This window comes from Alexandromys fortis, unplaced genomic scaffold, assembly GCF_014885135.2.
Source record: "Alexandromys fortis isolate MF-2015 unplaced genomic scaffold, M_Fortis_MF-2015_v1.1 scaffold_58, whole genome shotgun sequence".
NCBI lineage: Eukaryota > Metazoa > Chordata > Mammalia > Rodentia > Cricetidae > Alexandromys > Alexandromys fortis.
In genome coordinates, this window is record NW_026067940.1 from 7,105,426 (window position 1) to 7,117,666 (window position 12,241).

The 12,241-nt window shown below is 50.6% G+C and overlaps 1 long non-coding RNA gene across 1 annotated transcript in view; it reads left to right on the forward strand.

Moving 5' to 3' along the window:
- The window catches only part of LOC126505112 (uncharacterized), a 47,457-nt gene extending 39,206 nt beyond the window's left edge, over nucleotides 1-8,251 (forward strand). The window contains exons 3-4 of the long non-coding RNA XR_007592815.1: nucleotides 6,759-6,892; nucleotides 7,959-8,251. This is a non-coding gene — a long non-coding RNA (uncharacterized lncRNA). The remainder of the gene's footprint in view (nucleotides 1-6,758; nucleotides 6,893-7,958) is intronic.
- Nucleotides 8,252-12,241: the final 3,990 nt, after the last annotated feature.

Consider the following 12,241-nt stretch of genomic DNA (forward strand, 5'->3'; position numbering starts at 1 on the left):
CTCAGGGTTTGTCTGAGGTACCTCCTTCCTCATTTCACAGACTAGAAACCCAAGTTTTCTCTGGCACAGAGAAGGCCAGCAGCCTCCCTGAGGTCACGGGCTTGGGGCTAAGAAGGCAGCTTAGCTGGTCCCCACAGGGCTCTCACCTGTAAGTTTCTCTTCCACAAGACTTTCCTCCCACTTCTCATGTTCTGCACCACTCGGTCCATTTTTCTCTCCTGAGGATGCCCCAGGTCTCCCCACTGACTGTTGGGAGGGGAGCAGGCCTGTTGGGCTGGGGAACTTAGGGGTTGATGCTCTAACTGAGAGAGTTCTGCAGTTTCTAGAAAGAGGAGGCCTGGTGCCGGAGAGACAGTGTAGTAGGTAAAGGCACTGGCTGCCAAATGCTGACCTCCATGCTGGAATGAGAGAGCAGCCTCCCACTGACCTCTCTCTCTCTGTGTAAGTATGTGCCTGTGCATGTATGTGTGTATTCATATACATGAAAAACAGATAAATAAACAAAACGAAGGGAAAGAGGTAGTGATACTTCTCAGAAACAGAAGTTGATGGCCTAGGTGGGAGTGTCGAAGGCAGCTAAAGCCAGCCTGGAATGCTGAGACCAGACGTGAGGACAGGTCTGGTGGGTACAAGTTCTGGGCTGTTGGTGGTAATGGACAGGCCTCCTGACGGCAATTCTGACTCTGGGACTCTGTACCTTAGTAACTGGGTATAGGGATACTTTCAAGAACAGGAAGTAGGGAGCCCACTCCTCCAGCTCAGGGAAAATTGAAACGGCTGAAGAAACACAAAATTGGTCGTCTTGGTTTCCAGGGCAGCATCCTATCTCTACATGTGGCTTCACTCGGGCAGCGTGGGGATGAGATGGAAAATGTCTTTGTGATTTGGGGTGGGAGAAGACAGTCTGTCTTTCCTTTAGGAAAGAGGGTAAGCCTAGAGGTTACTTATCAACCACTATCTTCCCAGGGTCCCGTGACTCTAACCACAGACCTCTGCCAGTGGGAAACCCTGGGCGTTCCAAGGTGTGAAGTCTCCCCACAGCTTCTTGAAGACAGGCCCCAAGAGGCATCAGACTGACTTAGGCAGATGTCCAGGGTCCTGATACTTACTAGTCATGTGACCTTAGGAGCAGCATTAGCCTGCTTGAAGTTCAGCCTGTCCATCTCTGAAAGGTGACTTGTGGCAGAACAAACTACTGCTCTGAGGTGATCACACACTGTCTGGCTACTGGCCTATCTTCTCTACCTCTGACAGCCCTCAGCGTTCTGCCCCAGAGAATCCCAGAGATTCTGCCCAGCCAGGTGATGCCTATGTCCTCTGCAGTGGATGACCCCACAAAGCCAGGACCACAAATCTTGGTGAGATTGCCCCCCCACACACACTTGGTTGGAGTGAGCTCTCAGACCTGGAGATGCCTGCTGTGCTCCTGCCTGGAATAAACCAGGCTCTTTGTGGTGGTGCTCCCTTTTGCTAATATTCCCTCAGAACCTCCGGGCCCTGCAGGCATGTGTCAGACAGCTTCAGCAGGGGCTTCCATTGAGCTGCTGCAGCAGGACCAAGCCACTCAAGCGAAACATGTGCCCTCACTCTGGTACCTTGGTCACCGGCCCCTCTGCCTTCTCTTTTTTTGGGGTGGGGGAGTTCATAGTGGCAAGGGTGTGTGTGTGTCCAGGTGTGAGTGTTGGTGCATGGCACTGAATGAGAAGCCTTTTACGAAGGGCGGGACAGAGGACACACAGTTCACCTGTCCCCTTTGCTCCTTCCCTAGCTTCCACGTGTTCCTTAATGAGCTGTAGTCTTGGCAGCTCTTGGTGAGATTGCCCCCCCCCCACTTGGTTGGAGTGAGCTCTCAGACCTGGAGATGCCTGCTGTGCTCCTGCCTGGAATAAACCAGGCTCTTTGTGGTGGCGCTCACCCTCTGCGTGGAGGGCTTTGTGAGAAATCCTGCACCTGTGCTCCCAACGCGACCAATTTACCCCAGAGTTTCCCTTAGAGGCTCTGCTTAAGGGGCACAAATCTATCAGCTCCTCCCCTCCCCCAACAAAGTAAACATATTGCTGATTTTTAAAAATTTATTTATTCCTCTGAGGTCTGGGCACTTAGGACTCAGATCTTCCCTCCCCTTCTTTTCAGAATTCTTCCCCAAACCACCTACAAAGGCTAGGGTGGAGGCAGCAGAGTTGTCGGCCCCAGAGGAGGGCAAGTCCATCCTGAGCAGGAGCCTGGAACGAACTCAGGGTTCCTCAGACTCCTTGACTCCCCCTGACCAGCCTCAACTCCATTTGCTTTCTGGGAGTCAGGGGTCAGATGGTGTGTGTGGAGTTCCCTACTGAGGTGGATTCAGGAAAGGTATCTCTCTGGGTCCCCTCAGACAGCAGGCAGGCCCCAGGTGAGGGACCGACAAAGGCTGCTTGGATGTTGTTGGGTCCATACTTCAGATACATCTCCACCTCTGGAGTACAGGGCAGGGTCACTGGGAGTGGCTTTGGGAGGTCTCGTGGAGGCTTCCTCCCCTGTGGGCCAGTTCCCACTATTTCTCCAGGACCGGGCTCCAGCTGGGGTTGCTCCGTGTTCAGCTTCTCTCAGCCTGCTGGTATAGTCAGTCATTGGCTATGATTCCAGTCAAAGACATCTTCAGGGTGCAGACAGGGTGCCAAGCTTGTGGGCAGGATCTGGACTGTTCCACTGAGCAAGGAGCTGAGAGGCAGCCAGGGCTCATGTCAGACCAGGACGTGACCACCAGGGCTGCTCGCCAAAGGCAAGAGGCATCTGTAGGAATATGCGGCAGGCAATGCCACCTCTGCCACCTCCGCCACCTCCAGCCCTGGAAGGGCGCTGAGCTTGTCAGTCTCTGCAGCCAGAGCTCCTGAAGGTTGGCTCTGGCTTTCCCCAAGGAATGAGAGTGCAATTTGTATTGTTAATGTTTTTGACACCGAGTCTCTCAAGGTAGCCCAGGCTAGCCTCAAATTCTCAGCTCTCCTGCCTCAGCCTCTTGAGTCTTGGCTTTTATAACAGGCATGTGTCACCACCCTTAGTTTAAGCAAGTTCCTGAACTTTTCTAAGCTGTTTCCTCATCTGCAAAAAACGTGGGTAACAAAAGCACCTACCTCAGAGGAATGCGGGGAAGATTAAATGTGATCATTCCCAGGAAGCACAGGGCTCAAATCACTTCCTCTACCCAAGAGCCTGCCGCTCCACCCCTGTGCCCCTCTCCCCCTACCCCCTCTTGCCTCCTGCTCACTGACACTGTCCTTTGTGTGAAGCCCTTGCAAGCCATCTGGGAATGTTCTCCCTTCCCCCGTTTCCTAAGACTGCTTAGCCTTATCTCCTGGACGCCTGTCTGCTTGCTTAGGCTGGCCTACCTGCTCACCCTAGGCGGTGGCTTCAGCTGATACTTGGCCAGGTGCTATCAGGGCCTTGGCTCTCATGGTCACACTGCTCCTGGGGCTCATCCCTTTACCCCTGGCACGTAGGAGTTGGGCACGTGCTTTATCTGTTTCCTTCCTGGACCAAATGTACTAAGCATGTCGGCGTGGTGTTTTGTCCTGCTAGTCAGCTTTCTGTGGCCCAGATAAGATACCAGGAGAAGCAACTGGAACGAGGAGACATTTATTTTTAGTTCACCATTCCAGAGGTTTCAGTACATGGTTAGTTGACCCCACTGTCTTTGGGTCTGTATGAAGCAGAACCTCCCCACTTCTCCCGGGGCAGACACTGCATGGTGGGACAAAGCCACCAGGAAGCAGGGTGGGGGGAAGCAAATCACCCAACAACCATCTCCTTCAAGACGGGCTGCACCCCAACAGTTTCTACCATCTTCCAATAGCATCCGCCCGTCAGCAGCGGAACCAGCCTTAGCATATGAGCTTTGGAGACACTTCAGCTACAAGCTGTAACATCCACTGATGTCATTGACATGGCCGACCTGGGTCCTGCCTCAGAGCAGTTAGAAGAAACATAATTCACTCAGCTACTTGCTGTGCAGAGCCAAGTGTTCCCACAAGGAACCTGGGTTGTGGCCTGGCCCACTGGCTGGGGACCTCATCTTCTTTTTTTTTTTTCCTATTTATTTATTTATTTATTAAAGATTTCTGTCTCTTCCCCCCAGCCGCCTCCCCTTTCCCTCCCCCAATCAAGTCCCCCTCCCTCGTCAGCCCAAAGAGCAATCAGGGTTCCCTGCCCTGTGGGAAGTCCAAGGACCACCCACCTCCATCCAGGACCTCATCTTCTTTCTCGTCTGAATCTCCCTTGGACTTAGGACTGTAGTGTCCTGGGCTTAGGTTTGAGATTCTCCAGTTTTTCTCCTTCAGGCTTGTTTTGTTTTGGATCTGAGGTTGAATCCAAGGCTGGCTATCTACCACTGAGCTACACTCCAGCACTCCTCAATCCCAAACTGGTTTTTGCAGCTTTTGTTAGTTTGGTTGTTGTTGTTGTTCATAAGTCGTAAAGCAAGGGCATCTGGAAAACTCTGCCCTTCTTCTGTGTCTTGGAGCTCTAGCCCTTGAGAGACAGTTGTCTCAGGGAGATGCATGGCCAGGAGCTACATCACCACGTACAACAGAAGCATGGATGTTGGGTTCTCTGGTGCAGACCACCAGTTTGTATCATCAGAAGTAACACCACAGTGAGAATGTTGGGCACAGCCTCCTTTCCCTATGTGACTGTGTCCCCGACGATGGGGAGACAAGCCGCTTCTGTGTCCTGGCTTAGGTCGTGGGTGTTCCTTCTTCCTTGTTTTCTCCCTGGCTTCTGGCTCCATCACGCCTGCTGACAGCGGCCTGGAGAACACGAAGGCATCTGGGCCTAAAACGAGCTCGTGCAGCCAAAGGCACTGCTCGCCTTGGTTTCCTCTCTTTGGGGTGGGCCAGGGGAGTTCTCTCTTGTATTATAATCCACTGCAATGTGGTTCTCTTCACAGCAGGAACTGAGTCTCTGACACACACCTATTTGCAAATCTCACGTAGGTCAGGTGATAAGAGCTCGCACCACTTCTTGGAGCTCAATATGACAGAACCCAGGAGGGTATCTGGGGAGAGGGGCCCTAGAGGGTCTCCTCTTTGACACTTGCTTTCCCTTCAGACCTGAGATATGGATGTACCAGTCTCTGCTCTTAGTCAAGGTGAGTTGGGTTCCTAGCATCGCTTTGAGAAGGACTTCTGCCTTGCTGCTTCTTAGATATAGGATAAATAAGATGGGCAGAAGGCCCAGCCATCCTGTCTCCAGGTTGAGCAGTGAGGGTACTTGGGATTAGGAAAGAACCCAGTGGCTTCTAGGTCACTCTTATTCTCTTTCTGGAAATAGTACATGGGTGACGGCAGAAGTGGTGCCGCTCACAGAGTCTGAAAACAAACAGTGCTCCTGCCAGGTGTTGTGACACACGCCTGTAGTCCCGTGCTCTGCAGGCTGTAGGGACAGAGACTCCTGGCTTTCCTTGGTCATATAATGAGTCCGGGGCTAGCCTGGGTTACATGAGATATCGTTTCAAACAAACAAACAACAGCTAGCCAGTTGTGTTCAATGGCACCCATCTTCAATCTCAGCGCTTGGGAGGCAGAGGCAGGTGGATCTCTGTGAGTTCGATGCCAGCCTGGTCTACAGAGTTAGTTCCCAGACAGCCAAAGCTACACAGAGAAACCCTGTCATGAAAAACAAAAACAAAAATTAAAATAAAACCCCAAAATAAACAAAGCAACAGCAAAGATCCTGGTGCTTCAGTAATGCATCTGGGTTTGAGTGAATAACTGGCTGTTGTGATACCCTAGACTTCACAGAGAGCATCTGGGAGCACAGTCTCATCCAGCTGTGCATGGCCCAGGCATGGGGGCAAGGGCTGTTGATCTGCATCTTTCCTGTGTAGGTACTGAGGGTCTGTCAGCCACAGCAGAGTATCTCAGGATTGGATTTCTGTGTACTGCCAGGCTGGACAGCAACGTGTTTGACTTATGTTCAGAAAATGTGAACCATGAGGATGGCCCTAAGAAGAGAGCCTTGGGTAGACCCAGGTAACAGGGTCCCCTGTACACAGAGATCCATCTGCCTACCATCTGGGGAGACCTCTGGGTAGGGATACATCATTTGAGAAAAGTCCTCAGCCCAAGCAGACTGGGTGACTGAATGCTTGCCCTTTTACCTACAGTGGCCTGGCCACACCAGGTGACAGGGTGGAGTGCAGGGCAAAGGGCCATCAAAGAAGAAAGTCTGAATTGACCCAGGCACCCCTGACTGTTCTGCCCCACAGATAGATCGACAAAGCATGGGCACAAACACACACGTGCGCTCAGAGCCATAGGCCCCAGGTTCATTGACTTCTGTAGAAAAGCAGCATGTTTTTAGGGTTTAGATGAGATAGGAAGGAAGATTTCTCAGGGAAATCTAGAGGATCATACCAGACTATGGGGATCTTAAGAAAGATGCCTGACAGTTCCAAAAAACGGGAGATCACGATTTCTCTCTCTGATAGTGGGGATGGGAGTGGAATCAGGGGACTTTCCAAGCGGATGAATAAGGTATGAAGTCACTAGTCCCCAAGCCTTGAAGCCTAGGCAGGAAAACAATGCAGACACCCTGACTGCAGGGGAACAAGGCTTGTCTGGCTCTGAGCCACTGGAGGGCTGGTGAGGGGCAGACGCCCTGGTGACCTCAGGGCCAGAGAATGGGGGCTAGCTCCTGCTCACTCTGCAGGAACTCTCAGAGTCCTGGGGGCTGGGACAATCCTAGGAGGTAAGATTTTTTTTCCCTCTCTCTCCATATTTTATTAGGAGAAGTGGCAAACACGTAGAAAATCCCCAGAGCCATGTGCCCACCACCTGGAATCTTCATCTCTTAGACAAACCTCCCCACTGCCCACGTCCTGGCTGCCCACCAGCCCTTTCTGGATGAACTTCAAAGCAAGGTGAGGCCATCCGTCTCCATCTAGACCAACTTTCAGTGCCGGGTCACTGACCAGTGCCCAGCATTTTTCTCAGCTATTTTGAGGTAAATTTTATTCCTAACGAAACACACCAATCTTCCGTGTAGGACCGTATTCCCAGTTCCATAGCACAGCTACCCTTGGCTAACCCAGGCTCCTATTAACACCCACAGTTCATGAGGGCGAATTTCCCTGGGAGTCCAGTTCCAAGAAATCCTCATCCTATTCTTACATCACAGCTGTTCCCAGTTTTTTCCTCTCTGACTCAGTTTGGCTGTTCTGTGACTTCACTCACACAGGTAAAACCTTACTGTTTGGGTTCTTGCAAAGATCCTCCCCTTAGCATATGGGGTTCTGTCTCTGAGAACAAATTTGCTATATGAAGTCAGTTTCTCTTTGCTCAACTCTTTGAACATCTGTTAAATTTTTGTTTTTGTTATTGTTATTAAAGATGGAACCCAGGGCCTCACACAAAGTGCTCCGCCACTGAGCTATCTCCCCAATCCCAGACATTTTTCTTAACCACCAGCGAATATATCCCCCAATACGCTCTCCATTAAATAAGGAAATGATGTGGCTAGCACCTGTGTGCCCACTAGTGATCCACTGAAGGTCCACAGGGTGGGTGTAGAGAGATCTGTGAGGTGGGCAAAATATTCAGCCCCCAGCTTTCGCTTTCTGCTGGCAGAAGTCCTCTTGGGGGCAACCAACACTGTCCCCCCCTCCAGGATTCTCCTAATTCCAAATACTTAGGGCTCAAGCCCCCCTGCCTCCCAGACAGAAGCAAGGGGATCTCATAAGCAGTCATTTACACAGGACAACTGCTAGTCAGGTTTCTCTGTAACCGGAAGCCTCCCCTGAGGTGTCCCTCTGCAGCTACTTACTCCTGTCTTTATCTCCCAGTGGGCTGATAGGCCCAGTGGCCTCCAGACTCTGACACCCCCTCAGGGGAGGGAGCAAACAGTCCCCACCATTCCCAAGGCTCAGTTCACCACTTCTGTGGACACACTTCCTTTTAAGAAATGTCACAGATTTTAATTCCTCTCAGTCTCAACCCTGGAAGTCCTGAAAGCTTCAAGCTGTGATGCTGTGGAGGGGACTTGGCAGTTGACCATCAGAGCCGTCACATCGGAACAGTAAGCCAATAGACAAGCAATGGCAGGAGTGAACAAATGGGAAGACCCAAAGAAAGCAACTAGAAGACCTCCCATCCCAAATAACAAGGATTGGGAAAGGGGAGAGGGAAGGGCAGCCGCTTCAAGGAGCCATGCCACCGTCATCCTTGTGTGTTACTCAAGAATGCCTAAGCAACAGTTTGGATGCTCACCTTACTAGACCTGGATGGAGGTGGGTGGTCCTCGGACTTCCCACAGGGCAGGGAACCCTGATTGCTCTTTGGGCTGACGAGGGAGGGGGACTTGATTGGGGGAGGGGGTGGGAAAGGGGAGGCGGCTGGGGGGAAGAGACAGAAATCTTTAATAAATAAATAAATAAAGGAAAAAAAAGATAAAAAAAAAAAAGAATGCCTAAGCAAGAAAGCGCCTTCTCCACACCCACTCCACACCCACCCAGGCTTATCTGTGAAAAACCACCTCCCCTGATCACCCCCTTCCTCTCAATTCTTTCTGACCACTCCTCTCCCTTCTTCTGTTCCCAATACCTTCTTCTGCCCCTCTACCCTCCCACCATCCTCTCTCCTATTTCCAGGCTCCAGGAGACATTATTTTCTGGAACTGGGGTCTTTGGACTATACATATCCCATCTAGGCTGAGAGGCATGGCTTTTCCTAGACCTTTTAGTTGAAATGGTCTAAGAAGCCCAGAAATTTGTTCTTAACACCCCCCCCCCATAGGGCAGAACAGGTTACTCCCATCAGAACTGGTGGGAGGATGGGAGAGAGTCTGGGCACCAGGCTGGGTGCTGCTCTAAGACACCCCACAATGCACACTAAACCTTCAGGCTGTGACCTGCCTGGCTCCATTTTATAAAACAGCAGCGTGCTCCATTTGGAGCCCTCACGTCAAGGCAGACGTCAAAATCTAGAATGACTCTGGATTTTGTTTATGCAAGTAAACAACCACTATCGGCCCAGCATAGGTCACAAGACCTGGACGGATGATAATGTATTTACTTAAATAAAATATTCCACCTGACAACTTATCAAGCCAAGTCAGGAGCACATGAGTACATGCATGTATCACAGTCATGCAGGGAGCTAGGCTGAGGCCATCAGTTAGGTCCACGGGACACACCAAGCAACATGGTGCAGCTCCTTACTCAGACCGTAGAAAAGGAGGGGTAGCCAACCTTGGGTGCATAGCACCCATTGGCCTGCATCAGATCCTCTGGTGCACATGTCATGGGACCCTAAGATCCCAATGATTGATTGACAGGTGGCAAACTCCTGCCTCTATCTCTGGAGCTTCAGCTCCACACGATGGCCTTGCTTGACGAGGCCCAGTTAAGTGGACTAGTCTGAACCTAGCATGTATGCTCCAGGGTAGCTCTGTGGCTGGGCTGTGTTCATCTAACTCCAGTGATCCCTCTGCTCAGGCATCAGCTCTCTGCCCTGCCTTGAGCAAGACCCCTTTGGATCCTGGCACTGCTTTAACCCTTTCGGCACCACCCTCTAACCCACGTATCATTGCTTGAACTGTTAGCATATGACCTGGGAGCTAATGTTCGTCATGCAGACAGGAAGGAAGGAACCTGTGCTTGCAGCAGCTATAAATACTAAACAAGGTTAGGAGAACCGGTGAACTACAGCCGAGGAAGCTGACATAATGTGATTTTATTCTTATTCAGTGCGTGCATTGTGGAGAGACACAGATGTGTCTCTATTTCTGACAGATCTTTCATGACAGGGTGCCCTGCTCTGGGGAGACCAGATGAGCCATGGGAAACTTGCTTGAGAAACTGCTCAGGGTGAAGGAATCTGGGGTTTTCTTGGCCACTGGTCAGCATCAAGGGCCACCACAAATGGCCTCAGAACTGCCAGCACTCAGACGTTCCCTTTGCAAACCTGAGATCCCATGCCCTGCTGCCTGAACCCCCTGTTTCGTCACTCAGATTCAGCCTCATTTGAATAAGTTGTTTTTTTTTTCAGCTTGGCTCTACCTGAGAACTGTCTAGAAGATTAAAAAATAAACTCGCAGTCCCTAGGCTGTGTTCCTAGGAGTCTAGATCCATTACACAAGAGACTTGTTCTTCTTTCCTGACAGCTCCTCAGGTGACTCAAGGACAGCAAAGCCCCACCTCACCTTAATCTTGTTTTCTTCCCAAAGTACATTCCTCTGTTTCCCAGCACAGATGACTACATGCTGATGGCAACTTTTCACATCAATGGTTTAAACTCTAACTTTCTTGGAAACCTCTGGCCATCTCTCAGCTGTTCTGCCTGGCTCCTGAAACCCAGCATCTTAACCAGTGATGTCACTGTGTAAATCGTGTCCCTGTGTCCTGTGCTGCCCTAGCTGGCAGAGGGTTTAGAGAGTAGGATGGTTTGGGTGGGAGCTGCTCGACATTTTTATCACTAAGAGGAAAAGGTCAAATTGGGGACTGGCTTCTCATCGGACCCCAGTCTGAGGACTAACCAAGGTCTGAACACATGGCCTCTCTCGTTCCCTTTTCACCTGCCCACGCAGCCCTGTGTTGTGCTCTCTATAATCCTCAAGCTGAGGAGAAAGTACCGTTACTGTTTACCATTCCTAACTCCAGCCTTGCTTGGGCTGTTCCCTTAATAAGTTTCCATACTAAGCAATGTAAACAATACTGCCATTTTGGCTCATTCCTCCACAGGGGAAACTGGGTACCATATCAACAACCCTCATTAAATTGCTAAATTATAACCCTAACCCTACTTAACCTGACCAGGACATCTCTATGGTGTGTGTGTGTGTGTGTGTGTGTGTGTGTGTGTGTGTGTGTGAGAGAGAGAGAGAGAGAGAGAGAGAGAGAGAGAGAGAGAGAGAGAGAGAGAGAGAGAGAGAGAGAGAGAGAGAGAGAGAGAGAGAGACTAGGTATAGGATGTGTTTGAGCAGGACCTAACCCCTAACCCCAGGATGAATTCCAACCCTAGTGAAAGGTGAAGAGAAGTTTGTTCTGGGTTGGGGGCATTGTTGCAGGTTTTCAAATTGCAGCCATGTCTTAGAGATCCCTCTGAATAGAGAAAGAACTGTGCATGTGTGCACACTTGAGTGACATGCCTGAGCCATAGCTAGCGAGCCGTTTCCTCCTCTGACGAAGGACAAATAAAGGATTTTCTACAGAAGCGACTGGAGTCGGCACACAACCGAGGAGACTTCTCTTTCTATGCTTACTTCTCTTTGCCAGTGACCTCATTCTAAGAGCTGGGACCTTTCCTTCTTCCTCCAGTCTAGGTCAGATCTAGGAGGAGGGTGTGAGAGGTCAAGAAGTCAGAGGCCAAGAAAAAACTCCCCTCTCCAAGGAGCCTGGAACTCCCTGAGGCAGCTGGTGGGAGCTGCCTCTGAGTCTTACCCTGGCACGGCTTTGGCAGCTTACTCCCTGGGGTTGAGGGAACACCATGGTGGAGCATCAGCCGAGCTGAGGGGCAGTCTCCCACGTGAGGAATGAGCAGCCTGGCTCTGCCTGAGCTAGGCCTGTTTCTTCTCCAGTCCTGGGGTCTGTGACAGCTCCCTGCTTTTCTCCTTCAGGGCATGTCGTATGCCCCTTCCCTGATTTTATGTCCCCATGTTTCTCAGACTTCCACCAGACACAGAATACTCTTTATTAATCACACACACACACACACACACACACACACACACACACACACATACACACACTTTTTAATTCTGAAACTAATTCTTTCTTTCTATAAAAATTTAAACAAGACAATAACGTACAAATCAAAAACTAGCAAAAACCTCCATTACAATATTTCCTGAAACAACTGGCTTTAGTAGCTAGGTGGAACACTTCTAGATCCTTCTCTAAGCATGCACAGCTGTGAGAGCCATGCTTTTTACACCTTTGCTCTTAGAGTCTAATCTGCTACCTGGAATGTTTTCTTTGCTGCTTCTGCACAGCCTACTGAATGAGGCACTCCTCCTGCTGATGCCCACCCCCCATACCCCTCTCAACCTTGACCTGGTACCTCTTCTGGCTCCCCAAGCCCCTGCCTACGTTTATAATAGCATCTTGTGCAACGAGTGGTCAATCGCTTGTTTTTCTGTCTGTCTTTTTATTAAAGCACACATTAGTGGCCAAGAGGTGAGGACCAGGATAGACCCCAGTGGGAGCCACAGCCCCTGGGCTCTGGGCTCTTTTGGACTATGCTATTCATTTCTATATCACCAGGACCAGCCTAGC